The following is a 27,617-nucleotide window of genomic DNA, read 5'->3' as shown; positions in this document are numbered from 1 at the left end:
AGGATGACAAATCAAACTGAGCTTGCACATGGGCATTGACCTTTCCCATATATACGCTGTTTATTATTGTTTTCACCACAGGGTCTGTAGTCGCAATTTGGATGAATGGAAAAGCCATGCAGGTCTATGGGATCTGTAGTTACAGTCCTATAGCTCGGATGGATGGCAGGTGGAAATACATGTATGGACTGGTATCATGGAATGGTACAATAACCCAAAAAAAAGCTAAATTGATAACAGCTGTGTTTCTGTTTACAGTAACTGTTGAAACTGGCTCATTACTACCTTGCAGATTATGTTTGTTTTAGGATTTCCTGATTTTGTTAGTTTAGGTGTTGTTGTTGTTGTTGTTGTTGTTGTTGTTGTTGGTGCTTTCAAGCGGTTGACTTCAAGTGTCTGTTGTATTTTCAGGAGAGCATGCAGTTGTCAAGAGGTGTCCAAATGACTGGATTGAATGGAATGGACACTGTTACATACTTGAAAAGGCTGTGATGGCTTGGGCTGATGCAGAGGTAAAATATACGAACACATGATTGCATCTTTTACTGTATTTCTATATGCATCAATGTTATTATGTTATTTGAATAATATTCTATTGTTCTGTAGAAAACCTGTGTGTCTCAGGGTGGAAACCTAGCTTCCATTCACTACAAAAGAGAAACCACATTCATTCAAGACCTGCTACCTTCCAGTACTGGACTAGCGTGGATCGGTGGCTATGATGCAACAGGCACGGTAAGGAGCATTAACCCTTTTAAACTGTGTCTGATAAAACGTTACCTTATATTACACTGACAAATGCTACACTACACTCTCTACCTGTATGTCAACATAGTGAGTTGTGAAATGGTAACATATTATATTGTATTGACATTTATGATGTTGTATTGTCATCTAGAATGGTGCTTGGCTGTGGAGTGACGGTAGCCCAATGACCTTCACAGACTGGAACATTGGACAACCCAACAACAATGGAGGACAACAGAACTGCATGGCTATACGCCCTCGTAAGTCACAACATTTTAACAAAATGTTTGTTTTAACAACAAAAAAGTATAATATTAATAATAATCAATAACAGCTCCTTTAAGTAATAACACGATATGAGACTTAATGTGGTCTTTATGTTCAACTTTGTCTTTCTCTTTATATAACAGGTTCCCTGTGGGATGATACGGCCTGCAAAAAAACAGCTGTCTCTGTCTGCAAAAAAAGAGCTGAGAGCGCTGAATAACGTGGAGATTATGCACGCACGCACGCACACACGCACGAACGCACGCACGGATGCACGCACGCATGCAAACTTTAACCACATCAAATCATTGTGTGTGTTTTTAAAAGTCTTTAAAGTGCTTCAATTGGTCAGTCATATGGGTTATCTGTATATAAAGTGATATTGCACTAATTGTATATCCGTTCATCAGATAATTGTTAATTCCCAAAAACCATGAAGACTGATTTGACCTTTGAGAAAAATAAATAAGTCAATCTGTCAATGTGTCCAAAAGTATAGTTACTGCACTCTTGCTTTACAAATTCTAACGCTACTGAAGGAATGAAGAGACAAGTGACATTAACAGCAGATGGACAGTGACTCTCAGGTGTTGTGGTGATAATGAGAGGAACATTAATGGAATGGATGGTTTGCTTTAAGCAGCATATAACTCATAAAAATAATTAAAAAATAATTTAAATAATTCAGTGTGAGTCATTCAGAGAGAACCTCTGCTTTTATGCTGCTCCACTGTCATGTCCTCCTACAACAACATACAGTATGCTGCTCTTTAACCCATTAACCTGAGGCCCAATTTAAAAATGTCTTCTAAATCCTTTACAGTTTTCTGAAAAATGTTGTTATATCAGTGGTTCTCATTGGTTCTCAAACTTTTTCATGTCATGGATCTAATGTTAATGAATGTGGTCAAAGTGGGGTCCTTGAGGTGGTTCCAGTAAAATGTGTTAATATAGCATTATAACAATCTGTTCTACCACTTTAATGCTATTTTATACTTTGGCTATTCAAAAATAAAAAGGGCTTCCATTTAGCAGTGGTGGAAGAAGAACTTAAGTACTTAAGTAAAAGTATCAATATCACAATGTAGAAATACTCTGTTACAAGTACAAGTCTGGTATTCTAAATTTACTTGAGTAAAAGTGTAAAAGTATTGGCATCAAAATATACTTACAGTGCTAAAAACAAAAGTACTCACTATGCAGAATGTTCCATTTCACAAGTTTTCAAATGTATAAAATGTTTACAAATCTTTTGACAATAGTAGATCTACAAGCTCAAAACTAGTCGCTTTGCGAAGCGGTGTGAGCTTGTACATCTGCTATTTTCAAATAGCCAAAGTATTATATAGGACTGAAGTGGTTAATATATGTTTTGTAATAATAATCTAAATCTACAAAGTAACTAGTAACTAAAGTTTTCAAATAATTGTAGTGGAGTAAAAGTACAACATTTGCCTCAGAGATGTAGTGGAGTAAGTAAAAATATTTGAAAGCTGGAAATACTCCAGTTGAGTAAAACATACCTCAAAATTGTACTTAAGTACAGTACTTGAGTACTCCACCACTGCCATTTAGCCTACAAACAAGTCTTTATGATTTTCTTCTTAACGCCTACTGCCCCCATGAGTGTGTTTAGCAGGACCACTGTTGCTGAATACACTAGAAAACAGCAGAGTAACTCATTCTGTATCTGCTAACATCAAGTGGATGAAGAAAACAGCTGCAGGCAGCAGTGTAATTCTGTGTGTATCTGCTGACCTCATGTGGAAAAAGACAAGAACTGCGAACATCAATGTATTTCCCAGAGATACATCATGGCAATATGACAATTTTTGCCAGTGATACAATTAAAAAGGATTGATATTGTTTGCCTATATATATATATATCCACTGGGAGAATTTAAAATATGAATACATTAATTATTAACCCTTCCCACTCAATCCTGTAGTCTTTATTTTCATCCAAATGTATTGAGGGTTAAAAAAAGAGAGGGTGTCCATTTAGATTAAATTAAATTAAAAACAATTTATAAAAGGCAATCAGAAGTCTCTTGCACATCATCTGAATAAAACCTTTGGTACAGGTGTGTTGCTAGAGTGGTATTAAGAGTAACTCATAAAGGCTACTGTGTGCGCTTGTGTGAGTGTGTGTGTGGGTGTGTGCGCGTGCGTTCCTGCTTGCGTGACATGTGTGCGTGCATGCGTGTACATGTTTCAAATCATTGTCCTGCTGCTGGAATAAATACAATCAGCAACCCTTTTCAAATGAACATTCTTTAACCATTTATACCCTATTTCAAAATATAGCCAAAATAAAGCAATAAGCCACTAAAGGTTGCAGTTTACAGAGTATGTTATAATGACTGAGGGCCGTTGTGAGGCAGGTCAATGTCATTGTATTGTCATAATCCATTGCATCCTGGTCATTGTGTATTTCCCCACTGAAGAGACCAACATCAATTCAGTGAAGGGTGTTGATTGGTTGTTGGAGGTGGGCGTTGTCCTACCACAGCTCCACCTCCACAGGGAGAGGGTCACTGACAGCCAATGTCTGTGGGAAAGAGAACTGATAACTTTATAGAAAGTATAAATATGTATTGCTGCTCTTTTTACACACTGGTTTGCTTTAGGGTGACCACCCGTCCCACATCTCGTGTGTCCCGCACAAACGGAACAATGTCCCGCGAATCAAAGATATGAAAATAAAATTAAAAATAATAATCTTTGTTTGGGGCTAGTGAGAGGAGTTACAGTAAAGGCATCTATTATATTAATTTATTCATTTCCAATATATTAGCGTAGGCTATAGGATTATATCATATCCCCATAATATTATTCATATTATTTCCGCAATACTCATTGACGAGAAACGTCGGCGTTCTTGTATTCCATCCCGGCCACCACTACCTGGAAGCAACATGTGATTTCACTGGCTTGTTTACAAGTCGAATTTGGGGAAAGAAAATAATCAGGAGCTCAAAAACATAATGAGAGGATACAAGAGCTATCTGTGCTAGCTGCAAAGTGTGTATATTTAAGCAAGTATTTTAAAACAGTGAAAGCTACCGAGGAAAAATAAACAGAAAGGGATTAGACCCCCACGACTCAAACTAGCGACCATGGGAGTTATCATCAAATCCAAAGATTCGTTGTGAATAATTATAAACAAAAAACCTCCTGTTGCTTCCAAGTTGGGGGGAGTTTGACCAAAACCGAAGGTATTGAAGAGGAGGACACGGAGAATGTTGCGGTCATCAGAGATCAAAGGATTTAGCAGCTGCCATTGTGATAATCTCAGGAGCAATGGACCAGGCAACACTACGACCAGGTAGGGTCCAAGTGTTTCCAAATGGACTGCAGTCTGCACAGAACCCTATCCATCAGATCCAAAGTAGACTAGATATTTTCTTGCGACCAAAAAAACATGTATTATGTATATTAAGTACATAATGAAGTTGACCAAAGTTTCTCAGCTGCATTATATTTGTTATTAGTGTCTATATGTCCTCTGAAACAAAGGGGTTTATAGTGAGAACTTACTTAAGCTGCTTTATAAATAAAGCACTTTGTATTTATTAACCACAGATGCCATAGTATCAAAATATGTCCAAATAATATTATAATCTACAAAAATACAATTTCATTGCTAGAAAGGACAGGGTTAGCCTAAAAGTATTTGGACAATTTTGACATTGTTATGCATTAAAATAGAAATTAATAAGACAACTATTAAACACATGTATTGCATAGTCTTTAAAGCTGCTTCAGATTGGTCATGTCCTACTCTCTCTCTCTCTCCTCTCCCCCCTCACAGCCCCTCCCTACCCACATGATTTCCTCACGTCACAATCTTCGCTCACTTTCCTCCACTGATCTTTCCTCTTCTGTTCTCTCTGCTCTCCCTGCCCCTGAATCCTTTGCTCTTCTATCCCCTGATACCGCCACAGATCTTCTTTTCTCTACTCTATCCTCTTCTATCGACCATCTCTGTCCTCTCACCACCAGGCCTGCACGCCAAATTCCACCTGCCCCCTGGTTGTCGGACTCAGTGCGGACTGAGAGACGGAGCCTGAGAGCGGCTGAGCGCAAATGGAGAAATGGCAACCTCCTGGAGGACCTTCTCACCTTCCAATCTCTCATTTCTACTTTTTCCTCCTCTCTATCAGCTGCTAAAGCTGCTTTCTTCTGCACTAAAATTCAGGCTTCTGCTTCCAACCCTAAAAAACTCTTTGAAACTTTCTCCTCTCTCCTCCCTCCTCGTCCCTCCTCCCTGACGATTTCGCCAACTTCTTTGACAAGAAGGTGAACGATATCCGATCCTCCTTCCCTCCTCCCCCGGCTGGTGCCCTGCGCACTACCCACACCCGTCTGCCTGCCACCCCCCCCTCTCTACCTTCATCTACTCCTCTTCCCGTCTGCTAAATGACTGTAATGTAATGTAATGACTGTAATGTCATATTCATTGTCATGGCATCCATATAGATCCCACTACAGTTAGGGTCAGTGACATCATTCTTATCCTAACTAGCTTAAATGTAATAGCTCCCATCAAATGTGATTAAACCATTATAAAACATAGATACATTTAAAAAAAAACACCCCATGACTTTAAAAAAAAATCTGCCATCGGGAGACAACTAAAGGCCATAGCTGTCAGCTGTTTTCTAAATTACTTAAATGATGTAATGCATGGATGTTTAATTTCCGCAGCATTGTGGCTCTTCAGTTACTGGTGTAGAAAGGTATTTTGTCAGATATGTATACAATAAAAACAAGTCACACATTTTCATAGATATTTTATTTTTGCCACAGACATTCAAAATAAGTGATCAATATTTTGTTTTTACCAGGAATACATAATGAACTCCTAATGTGCCATAGTGTGTATGCCATACATGGGTAACTGGCGGGCCTGGGGGCCACATGTGACCTCCACCTTCACTTACTGCTGCCCACAGGTTAATATCGGAATACTGATATCTTATTGATTTCAGCTGTTACAATTCCAAACATGGAACATGACCCGCTTTAATTACTTAATTAGTAGCTTAATGACTAGTATTCATATTCTATTGTCTTTCTTATGTCCAATGTATTTGTAATTAAGTTCATAAAGTTAACATAAGTATAACTAAATGCATTTGAAATCAAATAAAAATGTTCCTTTTCAGGATTCCAATTCAAAAATAGCAAAAATAGCCGATCTACCAGCTTGTAGATCGGCTATTTTTGTACTTTTGTGCTTGATAGAATGGCGAAGTACGGCAAAAGTTAAAATACGGAGATAAGAGGTGTCTGCCCAACAGTATATGCAATGTGGCCCTCTGGAGTGAGTGTGGAAATATAGTGGCCCTCTCCATCATCAAAGTTGCCCACCCCTGGTCTACGCCTACGTGCTACACATTTTAAAATGATTTAACATTTTACAATAAGACAGGCATTCAATGTGGCATGGTGAAAGTGTATTCCATATTTGGGATTTCAATAATTGGGTCTTATTCAGTCTTAGTTAGTGCTTCCATTGCACGTTACAAGCGCAAAGGACCATTTAGGTGCAGAGTTGAGTGGGTGCGTGTCATATGGTTATTATAGAGATTGCTTGCTTTTCAGAGGACAGTGTTACGAGACTGTGTTGTTACAGTACTTGAGGTCAGGAGGAGATCAAGTTCTACCAGTTCCACCTCACCAAACCAAAACTATTTTTTTGTTTGGTGAGGTATCTTCGATAGTTGGTGACATCGAGATGAGAAATCTTCTATCATGATGAGAACATATTAGACCTTGCATGGTTGTGATGTTAGGTATGTGGAACAATAGAAAAAGAAAGGTTAGAGTCAAAAACACCTGCTGTGTGTACATGATGAGTGATTAGATAATGATAAAGGGCATGACATGATAAAGGAATGCAGTGTCACAACTAGTTTCATGCAAGGGCTCCTAACTTTGATTAGAGGTGAGCAAACTTCTAAGCTGGAGGTCTGATGGTGATTGTGGACCCCCAGGCTGCAGATTATGATTGTGGAGTGTTATTATAGTAATATATTTTTACTTTTGGACACTATGAAACACTTTTTCTCAACAGGGATAATATTTTTCAGCAATCTTGTCCAGTTCTGCCCTCCTTTGCTTTTGTAGCAAATAGATCCTTCTGAACAGATCTGTTTTTGAGCGTTTCCTGCACCATTATCCACTGTGGTCCTGTTGACTTTAATTGTTGAATTGTCTGACCAAACCACATATTAATCCATTGTCTTAAAAAAAAGTTTCAATTCCTCTTTCTCCATCCCCCACTCACCTTCTATTTTAATCTTCTTATTTGTACTTATGATTTGGCTTCCTATGATTTGAAGCACCAGGGCCAAAGAGGACATACACGGCAAAACAGTAATTGGCACGCACACACACACACACGCACACACACACACACACACACACACACACACACACACACACACACACACACACACACACACACACACACACACACACACACACACATAACGTTCACACAGGCAGATACAAAGATACAGGCTACCATTCACGTTCAGAGGAAGCCAGCGACATGAGGATACAAAGCGACATCCGAAGATAAGATTCAAAGCTGCAAATTCAAGTTGAGCAGGGTTCAACTTCCAGATACAAAGATACAGAACTACGACTGTAGCTCCGATGCACGCACACCTGATGACGTCAACGACCGTGTTGAGCAACACAGATAAAAAGTGACAGAGCGACAAACATGCTTTGTATCTTTGTATCTTTGTATCTTTGTATCTTTGTATCCATGCTCGTGTGAACGCAGCATACTGTATGTGTGCGTCCATGCATTTGTGTGTTTTTTTTGCAGACAGAAGTTAATCTGATATGGCAGCACTGATCATCCCAAAGGTGTTGACCTGTTATATAAATAAAAAGATAAAGCATCACATTGGTTTAAAGACCCCATTAATTCAACTCATATTGAGTTGTTACTTAGAGGTAATTAGTGATGTGTTGTGGTTCTTCCTGAGTTGAAGTCTTGAAAACAGAAACAACAGTTCAAATACATATATCAAGATGCAGCGAGAATGCAAATGAGCAGGAAATATCAATGTTCTTCCTTGTGTTTCTAATCATGATAACATTTGACATATTTGAAAACCTTCCAAGAGCTTACAGTTGTATGCAAAACCTTGACTTATTATCTTGGTGGTGTTTTCCCATGAAAACCCCACTCTGACATTAGTTCCTTGTCACCTCCGCATACAGACAGTGAATGAAGAGTTTGATGTGATAGTGATAAGCATTGGTTACCTTGTCACCTCTGCCTATGAATGATTGAATTAAAAATTGAGTGGTTGAAGATGGATGGATGTTAAAATTAGACAACAAAGTAAAAAAATCACACCCAGTGTGAAGTGGGCGGTGTGGTCACAGTGGTCATCACAGTGATGGAAGAAGTGATGGAAGAAAAGTAATATTGTGGACCAACCATTGTACACCCCTAACTTTAAAAAAAACATAAATGTGTTTTTTTTAAGTGCATAGTCCTATTTATAGGGCTATGCACATGTGTCATGTTTCACTAGCCAATCACAGTCCTGAATAGACTGTGATTGGCCAATCACGGTGCAGGGTTGGGGGGGTGCAATCGAATGTCGATGTCCAAACCACACATATAGGGGCGGTTTCACCGCCCAAAAATAATACTGAATGTTCTAAAAAGGAGTAGGATGAAGTATAAAACGTATTCAATCCTACCCCTTCGTTCCTCTTACTTCAGCGCCATCGCTTGACATATATTTTTGTACATAATACCAACATGGTATAATTAAATAATTGAATGTCCGTCGGTCCGTGTGTCTGTCTGTAATTATACATTTTATTATTACATTTATCAACAATTTCAATGATTTCCCTCTCCACTACTGCTGTAAGAAACATTGAACAGGAATTATTTTCTACAGTATGCTATTATCAGTGCATTCTTCAGATGTCACAGGATCAGAAATATTTTCAGCCAAGTTTGGTCCCACATTTACAAAGAAATTATGAAAACTATTAACAACATCCTCCCTGTTATAATTATTAATATCATTATCAACTAGAAAATGTGCTCCTCGGAGCACAGGTCTCCGCCAGTACTGTTCCTGATTAATCCTGTCTTACCTATTTATATTACATATTGTCACGTGTCACTTGACCAATGTTAGCTTGGCTGATGGAAGTTCACTTCAAAAAATATAAATGATTTTTTGAAGCACATTTGCTATTTATAGGTTTCTATGTCATCATGCGTCTCGCTAGCCAATCAGAGCATTGGTGACAACAATATTGTCACGTGTCACGTGAAGCTTGACCAATGTTGGCTTGGCTGAGACGGGGGGACACACGGAAGGACAAGAACGAAAACATACTCTCCACCTCTGGCGGAGACAATAAAATATTGAGGATAATGTATGTCCTGAGTCATTTCGAATAATACAATTTAATATATCCTTTAGTGACCCACAGTTAGTCTGTATAATTTTGTTTTCTACTATATTGTTTTAGTGGACAATTTGTATCAAATCATATTTTGAATATCCTTAAGAATGTGTCATATGCACAATCAATATCTTTTTCTGTATAAATACTCCCAGTCTTATAGTCTTCCTCTGTCCTTACTGTTCTGAATTTGAGTTTGCAGTCTGTCAGATTTCTCTTGCAATTACAGTCATAGACAGTAAAAACAGGTAATGTAGGTGATCACTTCACTGATATCATAATCCGCTCATTGTTTTATTATCTATATCATTAGTGAATATATTATCTATTAATGTAGCACTATGGGATGTAATTTGGCTGGGTCTGGTAATGATTGGATGGATGTAAACTCATACAATACATGGGGTTAACAAATTCCTCGGTCATTCTATGATTGTTGTCTTCGCCAGGCCGAAAGGCATGGCCGAGACTATGTTTTGCACCCTGTCCGTCCGTCCATGTGGACAGCTAATCTCCGGCACTGTTGGCTTGATCGCAGCGAAACTGTACACACACACTCCCTGGGTGCCAATTCAGAACCTCTGCCCCACATTTTTCACATGGGCTGTTGTAGTGCCACCAGGAGGCCGCTTTTTACAAAAAAAAATGTTTTGACAGTACTCCTACAGATTTTATCCAAACATCACGCAAATCGGTACAAAGTATCTCTATAGTCATTAAACCAAAAAAGTTTTTCTGATTTTTCATATTCCATCCTGATTGGCTAAGAATGGCTTCCAAAGTTTGCAGGAGTGCTCCGTTTTGAGCAAAATGTCTCAAATCATGAACACAGCATGCAATTTCCATGACATTTTGCACGCACATTCTCACTAGCCGAGGAAGACATATATTTTTTCAAATCAGCCTCATGGTGGCGCTATAACAGGCCGATTCGTGTTTTTACCTATAACTGCACCGATCTGTGTAAAACTTTGTGTACTATGTGCACTCGCTAGAGGCCAAGGGAAAACCTTTGCCCTGCATTTTTCACATCTGCCTTTTACAGCGCCACCAGGAGGCAGACTTATATGTAAAACGCATTTTTGGATATTACTCCTTCAGATTTTATCCAAATTTCACGCAAATTGGTACAAATGATCTCTATAGTCAAGTGATCAGGATGGATCTGTTTGATTTTTCATATTCCATCCTGATTAAATAAGATTGACATCTAAAGTTTGCAGGAGTGGCCCGTTTTGAACAAAATGCCGCAAATCATGAACGCAGCATCCGATGAGAGAACATTGCCATTGTGTGTGTGTGTGTGTGTGTGTGTGTGTGTGTGTGTGTGTGTGTGTGTGTGTGTGTGTGTGTGTTTGTGCATTTTAATCAGAGCATTGTCTACATTCCTGCACTCTGGCGCACTCTGGCGGCTGCCCATAGGCAGTGCACGCACACAGAGACACAGAGACACACACACACACACACAACCCGAGCACGGTTTCATAGTAAGCTGCACTTGGGCGGAGGCGCGGCTCCGCGCCTCCTTCCGCATTCGCAATCAAATCGGTACATATTATCTCTTTAGTCAAGTGATCAAGACGGATCCGTCCGATCCATTTGATTTTTCACATTCCATTGTGCATTGTGCCTTGAAGACGTTGTTGTAGGTGGACATGACAGCGGACCAGCCAAAAAAGCAGAGGTACGCTCTGAATGACTCAGGCTGAATTATTTCAGTGATGATTTATTCGTTCTTTTATTGATGCCAGTAAATACATTAAAACAAGGTATGTGCTTCTTAAAACCACCCATTCCATTCATGTTCCTCTCATTATCATCACGTTATCATTAAGACCTGATGTCACTGTTAACGTCACCACAACACCCGATGTTGCTATTAATGTCACCACAACACATGTTCTTCCCTGTGTGTTGTGTTAAACACAAGGAAGAACATTTCCTGCTCATCTGCATTTTCTCTGCATCTTGATGAAAGTGTGTCCATTTACACACCCACATAAAGTGTATATAAGAGAGCTGCTGTTTCTGATATTCAACACTTCAACACAGGACGAACCACAACACATCATTCTACTGAAGGTTTGACATGACTCCTCGTCTCCTCTGTCCTTGTTGTTACTTCTCTGACTTTCAGCGGTATCTCTAACATGTCTGTTTCCTTCTAGAAGGAAATCATCTTCATCTCCATCATCATTATCATCATCATCATGACCATGAGGATGCTGAGTGTGCTTCTACTTCTCTGCGCTGTGATGGTCTTGACCACTGCTGATGCTGCTCCTACTGCAGGTGTGTGTGTGTGTGTGTGTGTGTGTGTGTGTGTGTGTGTGTGTGTGTGTGTGTGTGTGTGTGTGTGTGTGTGTGTGTGTGTGTGTGTGCGTGCGTGCGTGCGTGCGTGCGTGCGTGCGTGTGTGTGTGTGTGTGTGTGTGTGTGTGTGTGTGTGTGTGTTCGTGTGTGTGTGTTAGGGTATTCACGAATAGTGATTTTTAGCATTTGACTTATTCGACCTATAAGTATTCGTATTTGATTAATCGATTTGATTATTAAAATTTTAAAAAAAAAGGAGAAATAATCGACTTTGATGTACAGTGGTCGCATATTGGTTTGATAGTCGAATATTCGAATATTCGAATATTCGATTATTCTGTTAATGCCCTAGTGTGTGTGTGTGTGCGTGCCAGCGAGGGTATTACTGAGTTCTATAGCTAAAGCAATTTGTTTTAAATTAAGTTCTCTTTTCCCAAATTATTAAATTCTATAAATGTACAAATCTGCCCATCCATCCGTCTGTCTATCCTTCGGTCTGTCCATCCTCATCCATTTTTCTCCTTAGTAGGATGACCAATCAATCTGAGCTTGCACATGGGCATTGACTTTTCCCATATACGCTGTTTATTAGTGTTTTCACCACAGGGTCTGTAGTCGCAATCCCATAGCTTGGATTAAAGGCAAAGCCAAGCAGATCTATGGGATCTGTAGTTACAGTCCTATAGCTCGAATGGATGGCAGGTGGAAATACATGTATGGACTAGTATCTTGGAATGGTACAACAACAAAAAATAAATTGATAAAAGATGTGTTTCTGTTTACAGTAACTGTTGAAACTGGCTCATTACTACCTTGCAGAATGTTTTATGATTTCCTGGTGTTGTTGTTGTTGTTGTTGTTTCTTTCATTCAGTCTGTTGACTTCAAGTGTCTGTTGTACTTTCAGGAGAGCATGCAGTTGTCAAGAGGTGCATGTGCAAAATGTCCAAATGAATGGAATGGACACTGTTACATATTTGAAGAGGCTAAGGTGGCTTGGGCTGATGCAGAGGTAAAATAAACAAACACATGATTGCATCTTGTACTGTGTTTCTATATGCATCTATCTGTTAAGTTATTTGAATAATATTCTTCTGTTTATATTGTTCTGTAGAAAACCTGTTTGTCTCAGGGTGGAAACCTAGCATCCATTAACAACAAAACAGAACACACCTGATACGTTCCAAAACTGGTGCAATGACTCGAGCGTGGATCGGTGGCTATGATGTAACAGGCACGGTAAGGAACATTAACCCTTATAAACTATGTCTGATAAAACCTTACCTTATATTATACTGACATGCTACACTACACACTGTACCTACTGTATGTCAACATAGTGAGTTGTTAAATGGTAACATATTATATTGCATTGACATTTATGATGTTGTATTGTCATCTAGAATGGTGCTTGGATGTGGAGTGACGGTCGCCCGATGACCTTCACAGACTGGGGGAAGGGACAACCTAAGAACTGGAAAGGAATAAAACAGAACTGCATGGCTATGAACTGGTCAGGTAAGTCACAACCTTTTAGCAAAATGTTTGTTTTAACAACAAAAAAGTATACCAATAATATTGATAAGCACTAACAGCTTCTTTAAGTAATGATGCAATATTAGACTTAATGGGGTCTTTATGTACTTTCTCTTTCTCTTTATATAACAGTTCCTGGATCTTTGAACCTGTGGAATGATGATTACTGCCATGTCAAATTTGCCTCTGTCTGCAAAAAAACAGCTGAGAGCACTTAATAGGGTGGAGATTATGCACGCATGCACGCATGCACGCACACACGCACGCACGCATGCAGACACGCAGGCACACACACTTTAACCACATACAATCATTGTTTGTGTGTGTGTGTGTGTGTGTGTGTGTGTGTGTGTGTGTGTGTGTGTGTGTGTGTATGGGGCTCCGTTAGTGCCACGAGGGGCGCATGACGCCTCCTGTGACCACATGATTTTTTCTTACGTGTGTGTGTGTGTGTGTACACGTTCGTTCTGCGCGTGCACTGCACAAAAGCACGCGTTACGCGCTGCAACGCGTCGTGTACATTTACGCGTAAGCTACATGCGCTACAACCTGTCACGTACATTCACACGTAAGCACGCGTTACGCGCTGCAACGCGTCGTGTACATTTACGCGTAAGCTACATGCGCTACAACCTGTCACGTACATTCACACGTAGTAATAATAATAAAAAATAAAATAATAATAATAATAATAAGGGTAATAATAATAAGGGTAATAATAATAGTAATAATAATAATAATAATAATAACAATAATAATCCTTTATTAAATAATGATACTGCCCAAGATATTGCCTTACTAATGTAATAACGCAATAAGGGTAATAGTGTAATAATGCAATAAGTGTAATAGGTGTAATAGTGTAATAGGTGTACTAATGTAATAGTGTAACAACGCAATAGGGGTAGTAGTGTAATAGGTGGAATAGTGTAATATTGCATTAAGTTTAATATGTAATAGGTGTAATAGTGTAATAGGTGTAATAGTGCAACGTGTGTAATAGTGTAATAGATGTAATAACGCAATGAGGGTAATACTCTAATAGTTGAACAGGTGTAATAGTGCAATAAGTTAATAAGTGTAAAAGTGTGATAGTGTTATAAGTGGTCACATTCACCCAATTCCGCCCACATCCACCCAAACCCCAACTACTTCACTACACTATAACACCTATTGCACTATTACCCTATTGCGTCATTACACTATTACACCTATTACACTTTTTACCCTTTCTACACTATTATACCTATTATACTATCACACATATTGCACTATTACACTATTAAACCTATTACACTGTTACCATTATTATGTTATTACACTATTACACTATTAAACTTGTTGCATTATTACACCATTACAATTATTACACTATTACACGTATTACAACATTACCCTTATTCCGTTAATATATCATATAGCAGTCACTGGGTACCGGCCACTGGGTGCCAGGCAACGGCCCCGGTCGACCCGCCAACAGCCTTTTGGTGAAGAACCTGGGCTCGGTCCACCTCTATATTTTCATGGTATGCAGAGACTGACTCACGCATAGGAAATACATTGCCTTTTTCTCCAAGTCCTCAAACCAGCCAGGATGTGGAGTTGCGAATGAGAGGAAAGTGTCTTCCTCCTCCTGCCACTGCCCCAGTTTAGGAGACACCTTCAGGCATGGGAAGACGTAGTCTATATCCTCCTCCCACAGGCCCTCTGTTGACCAGTTCTCCTCCAAGAAGGTGTTCAGGTGTGGAGGAAGACTCATTGACTTCCTTAACGATCTGCTTTAGCAGCCTAGGCCAAATGTGGACCCGCTGTTGTAGGGTCTCAAACGGCACCAGCAAGTGTCCCAGCTTAGTACAACCGGGTTCCCTGAGAAATTTTCTTATGCACACCGAGGACAGAGTTCCGACCCAACGCAAGCCACAGCCACATACCAGTTGTGGCATCAGTGTCTCTAGCAACTTTTAGGAGTCTCCAAGCCTCCAGAATGGACTCATGAATGGTGACAGCCCTGGCAGATATGCATTGTCTTCTGACGTTTCCCGATACAAATATTCAATTCATTGGTGAGAGTCAGTGTAATGTTTTTTTTATTTTACAGGAACACTGCAATTAAATTCTGGAATCGCATCTTCTCATAGGAATATGGAGAAATATAACACAACTGCTCTGGGATTTGATCTATAGGTCCAACATGAATCCAAGGATTTTAGTCAGCTAATTAAAGATGCTATTTCTCAGGGTGTCAAAAATGACAAAGGCTGATCAAACAAGTTGAAAATAATTTATTCACCAAATCAAATTTCACACAGGGAACTTTCTGACCGAAATTGAAATATAAATTAAGCAGATTCGTTTGAAAACAGTATCGGTGTAACAATTGAACATCATTCTACCATCCGGATTTGAACTAGAGGTGTCGGTTTCATGGTCCATCTCCTGTCATGGTGAGCTAAGCAATCGCAAGAACAATTTGTTTTGTCCGTATTTCAACAATCAAATCATTGACACTTAATAGAAGGGCGAAAGCAAAACGGAATGGAATGGAACACCTGGCGCGGGTCGGACCGAGAGAACCCCGCAATGCCACACACACACACACACACACACACACACACACACACACACACACACACACACACACACACACACACACACACACACACACACACACACGTTGTTTATGTAGGATGGACAATCATGTGATCCATGTTTTATATTAAAATACATTATTTTGATAATGATTTTATGATTTTCATTTTAAAATATGGACTGACAGTCCTATAGCTATAATGTCCATAGAGAATATGTCCCCACCTGAAAGATGCTTATTAAACTTTATAGCCTAACTTGCCTGGTACCATGCATGCTTCATCTTACCATCTAAAATTATATTCCTTGGCTTGCAAACAGCCAAAAAGTGTGTAGCCGATGAAACACAACGGCTTTGCATTGATGACACCAGGTATAAGAAACTCATGAGCACACTGGCCAATACAAACTAATAGGCGAGTGCGCTCTGGTGCGCAATTTCCGCACTGCTGCTGTCCAATGTGTCCAAATTCATCTTTAAATGCCCTGTTTTCAGCACTGTCACATATCTTTTACACATATCTTTTATACTCTTTATACCAGGAGTCTTCAACGTTTTCAGGCCAAGGACCCCCTAGCTGAGAGAGAGACGAAGCAGGGACCCCCTCTATATTGTATAAAATTGTGTTTCAGATTAAACTTTTTTTGTTTACTTGGTCTGCTCTTTTTCCCCCTCTACACCTATATATCTCTTTGCCAAAAATAGCCGATCTACAAGGCGTTGTGAGCTTGTAGATCTGCTATTTTTGGCTAAAGTTCTCCTCAGAAAAGGGATGCCAGGGTTCAAGTGGTTAAGGTAAAAAAAAAAAAAGATAACACACAAAGATTTGGTGGACCCCCTGTAGTAACTCTGAGGACCCCCTAGGGGTCCCGGACCCCCTGTTGAAGACCCCTGCTTTATACTTTTGGATAGTGTCATTTCTCTTGTTAACTAGCAGATTAATGTTTAGCGATCTCAAGCAGTCTGTCTCTCTCAAGTAGCAGCTGCAATCCATCCAGTAACGACCAATTTATGCTTCGACGTACAACGGTCAGTGCATGGTGGGAAAAGTACTCAGATATTTTACCTAAGTAAAAGTCTGGAATTCAAAATTGAGTAAAAGCACAAAAGTATTAGTATCAAAATGTACTTAAAGTACCAAAAGTAAAAGTACTAATATTTGAAAATAGCAGATCTACAAGCTCACAATGTGTTGCAATGCGATGCATTAGATTGGCTATTTTCAAATAGCCTATGTAGGCCTATAAAATAGGGCTAAAGTGGTTTTATAATATAATAATTGATAATAGCAAAGTAACTAGTAACTAAAGTTTTCAAATGATTGTAGTGGAGTAAAAGTACAATATTTGCCGTTGGGGTGTAGAAGTAGGCTAATACAATAGTAGGCCTACTGAAAATTGGCAATACTCCAGTAAAGTAAAAATACCTAAAATTTGTACTTAAGTGCAGTACTTGAGTACATGTACTTTGTTACTTTATGACAACGGTGTTGCGCCCCGAATATATTCAATCTGCGCTGCAGTGTGAGCTTGTGGATTTGCAAAGCGATCCTGATGAATCATGCTTAATAATGTGACGTTGCAGCCTACGTCTGGCATTGCGGGGTATAATGAGAATAAAAGTAAAATCATTCAAATTATTGAATGATTATGATGAGGACGGTAGGCTTTGCTACATGGTCAGTCTTGGAGGAGGGGGGGGGGAACCGCTGTTTACGGTTTATTATGCCACCTAATAGCTTACATTTTGATTCATTGTCTGTGACTGTGAGAGTATCACAAATGTGTGCCAAATATAAGGCGTTCTGTCTTGACTCTTGGAGTTCCATTACATTTGTTAACTATCCATTTCTTAAATTAGCCTTTCATTATGTTCTGGCCCGCCATCTAATGCTTTAGAAAAAAAACGTTCATGTTGGTGCACCCTTCATAGTTCTTAAATCCATGAATTTTGCAAAAATGTTGCAAGGGAAGTCTCTGTGCCAGCCAGGATTATTTTGTTCTTCGTCGCACAATGGTTTCGAGTGGTTAATGTTAATTAACATTATGCGATATTAGCTGTAGAATACAACTCTCGTAGACGTATTTACGATTCTGACGTTTTCAATCTACGAGAGTTGTAGGGTTCACCCCCCCGTGGACACAGGGACTTTCTGCACTATGCCCCGTAGACACTCCAAACATGTACAAATTGAAAATAAAGGTGCTTACCCCCACGCAGCAAATGTTAACTATCGCTACGGGGTAGTAGTTTAATGTAATAATCCATATCTTTCAATAAAGAAGTGTTTAATGCCGACTGTGGCTGATTCTGTCGGAAGTTCCCAATGGGCGGTAGTGACGTGCCCATCTGGTGAAACCCGGAATTACACTCAATGTAAACAGGAAGTAAGCGAGGGTGAAACAATGGCATTCGGCCATAGACGGCATTAAAACACTTCTTTATTGAAAGATATGGATTATTACATTAAACTACTACCCCGTAGCGAGAGTTAACATTTGGGGCATGGAAGCACCATTTTTTATTTGTACATGTTTGGAGTGTCTACGGGGTATAGTGCTGAAAGTCTCTGTGTCCATGGGGGGTGAACCCTACAACTCTCGTAGATTGAAAACGTCAGAATCATAAATACGTCTACGAGAGTTGTATTCTACAGCTAATGCGATATACAAGACCACAAGTAGCCTACCGCGAATGAGACGCGTTGTGAGCTTGTAGATCTGCTCTGATGCGGTGCACTGTGTGTGTGTGTGTGTGTGTGTGTGTGTGTGTGTGTGTGTGTGCGTGTGCGTGTGCGTGTGCGTGTGCGTGTGTGTGCGCGCGCGCTGCGCTGCTCAGGAGCGCAGCTGGCTGTTGGAGAAAAACACTGAATTGACATATGAAAATGTTGCCTTCAAAGATTGGTGTGGATAATGTGGGAAGGGTCTAATTATTTTATATTGATCTTTTTTGGGGTCACATTATTATATTTAGGCCTATCTTTTTTTAGGTCACATTATAGCTGAATATGGAACATGAACATCTCGCCATCAGATTGGATTGCCATGTCTGTCAGGCTGTCAGACTGTCTGTCTGTCTATCTCGAGACAGAAAAACAGAGAGACATGATAGTATTATAATTTTCGGGGAACCATGACTTCATCACAACCCATCAATCATCATTGAATGAATAGGCACGCAGAGAGAGAGAGAGAGAGAGAGAGAGAGAGAGAGACAAGTGCGTGTCAGATAAGTGGCAGGCCGGCAGCGGACCACGGACTAAACATCTAATAGGCCTATAGGCTACACATGAACATTTTGCAAGGGCTGTTCTGGTATATACTTTAATTCATCAACGTGATGAAAGCGACCAAATAGGCTATTTCCATGGTGGACACCAGCCTAGGGTTAGACTTGCACAGCAGTTCATTGTCTGTCCATTGTCTGAGAAGCGCAGTGCTGATCCAATAATACAACTCATAATGACTACAGGCGTCGAAATTAAAACCTGTCCCATCCATAGAAGCCAATCTATAATAACGCATAACAATGAAGTAACTGGAAATCTGATTTCCAGTTATATTTATTCCCATGATTTGCTCTTAGGATGAATTAAACCCCGTATTTAACCAGGTCAATCTAAATGAGATTAAAGTTTATTATCTATTACATTAACATTGTAAAACGCATATGAAAAACACACCAATGGGAGACAGATTCTATAACACTTTGAATTGTATCAAAATGTGTGAAATCGTTATCTAGACGAGCAGGTGAGATGTGGTTTCGCTACTTTTTTCTTTCTGTTTTTCCTCTCTCCTTTTTGAGAGAGAAGGATAATTGTTGCGCTCTGCAGTCATGTAACACAGAAGTAATACCTCTATGGCATAAACGCATATGTTTATTGTTGTTGGAAGGGAGCTTGGCGCATTTGGGGAGCATATAGGCATTTGAAAACATGGTCACAATTGGACCCGTTGGAAAGCCAGAGCGGCACCATTGATTTGACACCATAGGCTATACTGTACAGCTGTTTATTGCCTTGAAATAGAAGATTATTTAAGAGAAAATACTATAGCCTAGGGCTAGGCCTACATGTTACTGATGATAATATATTTGCAATGATGCTAAATGAAGCAAATTCGTGTCAGATCAAAGCCACGTACGGTGATGCCCTGCACCATGCACTCTGCTTAAAAGCCGCTGTTGCTATATTGCTTTATCAATGGATATTGATAGAATATACAGTGATGAGCTGTACACGAAACAAAAGCTAAGGTTCCAAAGAACTTAAAATTGATTTGATTTGAGAGAGCTCTAAGTGTTAGAAGACACCCACGACCGCCGAGTTTTTGGCACCGACCGCGCCGTGATTGCGTAATTCCTTGCGTAATTCATTCATATCAGGAAATAATGAAAGACTCCAGCCATGGGCCAGATAAACATACAAAGCTTAGATTTCACGGATTCTGGCGTTCTTTTTATTTTAATTTTTGGTTATGATCTGACTGAGTATTAGCTAATATAAAAATCGCCTCGAACCTCCGGAAAAAGACGAGAAGAGTGCATGGCGCGGTGATCAACCAAACCCGATGTTGGAATCATACTGTACAGTTTATAATTGCCTTGAAATAAAAGATTATTTGACAGAAATTAATACAGCCTATATGTTACTGATGACTTGGAATTAAATTTTATTGCAATCAATGCAATATTGATTGCAAAGGACAGGATTCAAGAATGGAGACTTGGAGAGGGACAGCGCACCTTCTGTGCGTAATTGCAGAAAGCCACTTCATAAATTGAATCACATATCAGGAGAGGTAACTGAATTAATTAATACAAATATTTTATTTTTTTTATTTTAAGACTTACACGTGCATATGAGGCGTTCTGTGCAGGGCAGAGTTATGTCACAAGGGCACACGATGCGTTATGTACAGAGCTCAGTTATGTCACACGGGTAGGTGAGGCGTTCCACGCAGCGCGCACCAAGGTGGCACAGCACCCACTCATCTCTCCGCGCCTCGCCTAGTCGCGTGACCAAATAAATCATGCGTGCGTTGACGCGTGCCTTTGCTACAGACGCATGAATCTACACGTAGACGTGTTACCCTGTAGGTCAAGATGCAGTGGTTGCACTGTTACGCGTGAACGCGCGCGTGCACGTGTTCCCATTGTGAGTCAATGGGAAAGTACACTACACGTCTATGCGGTTCTGTGCAACACACAAAAAAAAGTACACGATTACAGGACAGGGGGTGTGCTTACGTGGCACTAATGGAGCCCCATAGTATGGGTGTGTGTGTGTGTGTGTGTGTGTGTGTGTGTGTGTGTGTGTGTGTGTGACTCCTAATATCTATGCCCTGCAAAGCCAAAGTGCAGTAACTACACAAAATAATCAAACCAATAAAAAGTATTTAAAGTGCTTTATTTGGTCAGGCAAATGGGTTATCTGTATATAAAGTTATATCGCACTAATTGTATATCCGTTCATAAGGTAATTGTTTATCCCCCAAAAGCATGAAGACTGATTTGACCTTTGAGAAAAATAAATAAGCCTATGTGTCCAAAAATGTAGTTACTGCACAAATTCTAGCCACTGAAGGAATGAAGAGACAAGTGACATTAACAGCAGATGGACAGTGACTCTCAGGTGTTGTGGTGATAATGAGAGGAACATGAATGGAATGGATGGTTTGATTTAAGCAGCACATAACTTGCTTCAATGTCTTTACTTGCATCAATGAAAAAAATATATATATATTAAATAATTCAGTGTGAGTCATTCAGAGAGAACCTCTGCTTTTATGCTGCTGTTAATTGCTTTAATAATCAGCTCATTTGTGACACCTGTGGCAACTGTAATCTAATGGACTATTTTCTTTAGTGGAATTAAATCATTTTTAAATCAATACAAAAAATGCTGTTATATTTCCTGTCAAATTATTTGTTTATATTGTGTCAAGTTATTTTCTTATTTTTCTTCGTGTACTACAGTCATTATTGAGAAATAAACCCTAATAGGGTCATGCAGTATCCCAACACAAAGCTGTTCATTATCCCTAACATATTCTATTCTATGAAAACCATAATTTATTCAGGGAATTAGTTCCTTGGCCTGCTGGCAGCGTGCACAAGAAATATGATTATGCACGCACGCTGCACGCACGCACAGATAGAAGTGATTGCAAGAAAACAGTGTTAAGCAAAGTTAATGAATGAAAATCCTCAATCTTGTTTTTGACAACATTGAAATAATTTGCCCGGAAAAATGGGTTGTCATCAGAGACATGACACTGGTCTGGTTTCACCTCACTGACAGAGACTTTTTGATGGTAATTGGGGAGGCGGCATCCTCTCAGTTCCCCTTTTCCTGTGATGTATCCCAGAGATACATTTTGGGTCCTTTTATTGTTTTCAATTAGAATTTCATTTGGGTCATATTATTTGTAACCACAACAACAAAGCTTGTAGATCTGTTATTTTTGAAAAATCTGAATACTGTATATAAATTTTAAAGTAAACATTTTTAACTCAAATCTTTGCTTCTGGGGGTCCCTTGAACAAAATATTTTGAGATGGGCCAAATACATATAATTGTGGGGGTCCTTGATGTGAAAAAGTTTGAGAACCACATGATCTATAGCAACATACATTTTTCAGAGTTAGGATTTAGAAGAAATTTTTTAGAATGGGCCTCAGGTCTTAATGGGTTAAAGAGCAGCATACTGTATGTTGTTGTAGGAGGACATGACAGCGGAGCAGCATAAAAGCAGAGGTTCTCTCTGAATGACTCACACTGAATTATTGCAATGATTTTTATTGATGTATTTAATTGATGCAAGTAAAGACTTTGAAGCAAGTTATGTGCTGCTTAAAGCAAACCATCCATTCCATTCATGTTCCTCTCATTATCACCACAACACCTGAGAGTCACTGTCCATCTGCTGTTAATGTCACTTGTCTCTTCATTCCTTCAGTAGCGTTACAATTTGTAAAGCCAAAGTGCAGTTTTGGACACATTGACAGATTTACGTGCGTGCGTGCGTGCGTGCGTGCGTGCGTGCGTGCGTGCGTGCATAATCTCCACGTTATTCAGCGCTCTCAGCTCTTTTTTTGCAGACAGAGGCATATTTGAAAGAGCAGGCCGTATCATTCCACAGGTAACCTGCTATATAAACAGAAAGACAAAGTTGAACGTAAAGACCACATTAAGTCTCATATTGTGTTATTACTTAAAGGAGCTGTTATTGATTATTATTAATTAATATTATTTGTTTTTGTTGTTAAAACAAATATTTTGTTAAAATGTTGTGACTTACCATGGTACAGACGCATGCAGTTCTGTATTACTCCTCTACTGTTGTTGGGTTGTCCACTGTTCCAGTCTGTGAAGGTCATTGGGCTACCGTCACTCCACAGCCAACCACCATTCTAGATGACAATACAACATCATAAATGTCAATACAATATAATATTTTACCATTTAACAACTCACTATGTTGACATACAGGTATAGAGTGTAGTGTATCATGTGTCAGTGTAATATAAGGTAAAGTTTTATCAGACACAGTTTATACGGGTTAATGTTCCATACCGTGCCTGTTGCATCATAGCCACCGATCCACGCCCAAGTACTGGAAGGTATCAGGTCTTGAATGAATGTGGTTTCTCTTTTGTAGTGAATGGATGCTAGGTTTCCACCCTGAGACACACAGGTTTTCTACAGAACAATAGAATACTATTCAAATAACATAATAACATAGATGCATATAGAAATAAAGTACAAGATGCAATCATGTGTTTGTATATTTTACCTCTGCATCAGCCCAAGACATCACAGCCTTTTCAAGTATGTAACAGTGTTGATTCCATTCAATCCAGTCATTTGGACACCTCTTGACAACTGCATGCTCTCCTGAAAATACAACAGACACTTGAAGTCAACAACAACAACAACAACAACAACAACAACAACAACAACAACAACAACAAAAACACATAAACACACGTAAACTAACAAAATCAGGAAATCCTAAAACAAACATAATCTGCAAGGTAGTAATGAGCCAGTTTCAACAGTTACTGTAAACAGAAACACATCTGTTATCAATTTAGCTTTTTTTTGTTGTTGTTGTACCATTCCATGATACCAGTCCATACATGTATTTCCACCTGCCATCCATCCGAGCTATAGGACTGTAACTACAGATCCCATAGATTGCATGGCTTTGCCATTCATCCAAGCTATGGGATTGTGACTACAGACCCTGTGGTGAAAAAACTAATTAACAGCGTATATGGGAAGTCAATGCTCATGTGCAAGCTCAGATTGATTGGTCATCCTACTAAGGAGAAAAAAGGGATGAGGATGCACAGACCGAAGGACAGACAGACGAATGGATGGGCAGATTTGTTCATTTTATAGTAAAATGTAATAATTTGGGAAAAGAGAACTTAATTTAAAACTAATTGCTTTAGCTATAGAACTCAGTAATACCCTCGCAGGCACACACACACACACACACGCACACGCACACACACACACGCACGCACACACATACACACACACACACACACACACACACACACACACACACACACACACACACACACACACACACACACACACACACACACACACACACACACACACACACACACACACACCTGCAGTAGGAGCAGCAGTGGTCCAGACCATCACAGCGCAGAGAAGTAGAGGCACACTCAGCATCCTCATGGTCATGATGATGATGATAATGATGGAGATGAAGAGGATTTCCTTCTAGAAAGAAATAGACATGTTAGAGATACCTCTGAAAGTCAGAGAAGTAACAACAAGGACAGAGGAGACGAGGAGTCATGTCAAACCTTCAGTAGAATGATGTGTTGTGGTTCGTCCTGTGTTGAAGTGTTGAATATCAGAAACAGCAGTTCTTATATACACTTTATTTGGGGGTGTAAATGGACACTTTCACATGATCAGATTACAGAGACAATGCAGATAAGTAGGAACTGCAAAACCTGCACTTATTTCCTTAATGGTGTTGTTTTCCCATGAAAACCCACTCTGCCATTAGTTCCTTGTCACCTCTGCATATGGAGTTGTATGGAGTTCTGTTTTTAAGTTGGTGAATAAAGAGTTTGATGTGGATATAAACATAAACCCTAGTTCCATGACTGGATCTGATTACCTCTGCAGTACATTTCTAGTAGATTGCGTTTTACATTGTAATTACAATTTGAACTAATTCAGATTGGCTGACTTGAATGAAAATCCTCAATCTTGTATTTGACACTTACATTTTAATAATCAGAGACATGACACTGGTCTGGTTTATTTTCGATGGTAATTGGGGAGGTGGTATCCTCTCTTGTCCCCTTTTCCTGTGATGTACCCCAGAGATACATTTTGGGTTATTTTATTGTTTTCAATTAGAATGTCACTTGGGTCATATTATTTGTAACCACACCATAAGTTGAACCTGCGAGCGTTCCGGGTTCTCAAGCGGCCACACTACCCCCTGGACCACTGCCACCCCTGACTTATGTCACGGCGCACCATGGGAACCATTGCTTTAGACCAAATGTACTTTGTTCTATTCAATGGGCACACCTTAAACCTATCATTAGGCAAATAATAATAAATGTGAAATAAAAGCTTGGTCTCTCCTCTCCTCTCCTCTCCTCTCCTCTCCTCTCCGAGAGAGAGAGAGAGAGATAAGAGATTATATATATATATATATATATATATATATATATATATATATATATATATATATATATATATATATATATATATATATATATATATATATATATATATATACACATACACACACATATATATATATATATATATATATATATATATACTATATATATATATATATATATATATATATATATATATATATATATATATAGTGTTTGTTTCAGTAACAGGGGTTTCCCTGTCTTTCCAGCTCTTTAAAAAACAGGAAATACATTTTCAGGTATAGATGGCATTCCAGCCAATCAGGAGAGAGTACCCATTTATCAGCTTAATGTTTTTATAGTGTTCCAGTTCCAATTTAGTCTTTATTTGTGTCATCACTTCCAATTGCACTTGTTTAATCTGTATCCTGACTGTGTTCTTTATCCTGATTGGATAAAATTGATATCCCGACCTGAAAATGCATTTTCTGTTTATCATTGCTATAGTGTTTGTTCAGTAACAGGAGTCTCCATGTCTCTCCAGCTCTTTATTAATATAATAAAATAATCAATCAATAATTCATACATATTTTGGGGTATGTCATTACAGGAGAAAAGTTTACAACAAAACAACCGGCATACTCACCGATGCCAGTATTTTAGGCAGTATGGGCAGCTTTTCCGATACTGGTATCGCCATCGGAACCACTCTAGTTTAATTGCATGTATGCCCTAATCAGCTGAATTAGCCTCCATGTTTGTGCGGTGACACTATAGTCTACTGTATGGGTTCAGGAAACACTACCCTACCTCTTCGCCTTGCCTACTTGTTGTTAACTAGTTGTACAAACTCTTGTTTTACTGTTTTATTGGATCTTGTTTATTCGATACACTTATATGTTTTAGCTCTTGCTCAGTTGATTTTCCTATTTTTGTCTCATCTGTTTAAGTAGGTAGCTGATATACTGCACTTTTACTTTAGCGCTACTGTAGGTATACTCTTGGTTGCTTGTTTTAGAAGAGAATGCACTTAAATGCTACTGGTGATTAGTAGTTTTGTTCCCTACCTATGTTGAATGCACTTATTGTAAGTCGCTTTGGATAAAAGCGTCTGCTAAATGACTGTAATGTTCAGGGTTAACAGATTTTTCGAGAGAAACAAGCAACCAGGTCTATGAAAACAAGCCCAAAAGAAGCGACTAACACAATTTACCTGTAGATCTGCTATATTCTTTTTAAATGGGTCCCTGGCACGAAATGTTTTATGATGGGGATACACGGACAATTACATATTCATTTCTCAAACGTGGTTCTCAAGCTTGAAAAGGTTTGAGAACCACTGGTTTATAAGCAACCATACTTTAGAAACAAGACCCCAAAAACGCAACCCGCAGCTATCAATATTTACAAGCAACTTGGCAGAAAAACAAGCCCAAAGTCTCCTAAAATAAGCAGACATGGCAACACTGAATGGGTTCCAGTTGACTGGTCTGTCCACACAGTTGCCTCAGGTAGTGATGTATGTCTGACACTCTCTTTCTATAGTTTAGCGTGGATACATGGGTCTACATGTCAGCCATGTAAGTCCTATTAGCATATTCATACTATTCTATCACTGGTAGAGTTGTCTGGGCAGGCAGGTGTATTATTCATCTCAGAATGTATCCCACTTCTTACGATGAAAACTTGAAATCGTCACTGTCGGGCAGAAACCTCTTATCTCCATATTCTTCCTTTTTGTGTGTTTTTTTCGCAAATGAACGCCCTATTGATCATCCTACAGCGTCACACGAAAGCATCAAAAGTATAGCAGATCCACAAGCTTGAAACGTGGCTCGAAACACGTTTTGAGCTTGTAGATCTGCTACTTCTGCTACTTTTGAATTTTAATCCTGAAAAGTAACAGTTTTGGACATAATGAGGTTTCCACCCGCAGAGACTTGAAGGTGGACATACACTACGAGATAATCGGGCTAAAAAACAACCCTCACGAGTATCGGGGGGGCGTGTCTACCCCAGCCTA

At 39.3% G+C, this 27,617-nt stretch overlaps 2 long non-coding RNA genes across 5 annotated transcripts in view; one reads left to right on the top strand and one right to left on the bottom strand.

The window, feature by feature from the left end:
• Positions 1-13,710, top strand: part of LOC308081351 — a 36,559-nt gene extending 22,849 nt beyond the window's left edge. For all 4 annotated transcript variants that reach the window (XR_013932832.1, XR_013932833.1, XR_013932834.1 and 1 more), the window contains exons 3-6: positions 415-512; positions 12,905-13,029; positions 13,194-13,308; positions 13,459-13,710. This is a non-coding gene — a long non-coding RNA (uncharacterized lncRNA). The remainder of the gene's footprint in view (positions 1-414; positions 513-12,904; positions 13,030-13,193; positions 13,309-13,458) is intronic.
• Positions 13,711-23,261: 9,551 nt separating this feature from the next.
• LOC308081350 lies at positions 23,262-24,823 on the bottom strand. Its single transcript, XR_013932831.1, has 5 exons — positions 24,770-24,823; positions 24,563-24,683; positions 23,716-23,813; positions 23,496-23,621; positions 23,262-23,332 (listed from the first exon to the last, which is right to left on the bottom strand). It is a non-coding gene; the product is annotated as an uncharacterized lncRNA (long non-coding RNA).
• Between the last annotated feature and the right edge of the window lie 2,794 nt (positions 24,824-27,617).

This window comes from Gymnoscopelus braueri (genome assembly GCF_963280865.1).
Source record: "Gymnoscopelus braueri genome assembly, contig: SCAFFOLD_170, whole genome shotgun sequence".
NCBI lineage: Eukaryota > Metazoa > Chordata > Actinopteri > Myctophiformes > Myctophidae > Gymnoscopelus > Gymnoscopelus braueri.
This window is presented reverse-complemented; position numbering and strand designations above follow the sequence as displayed.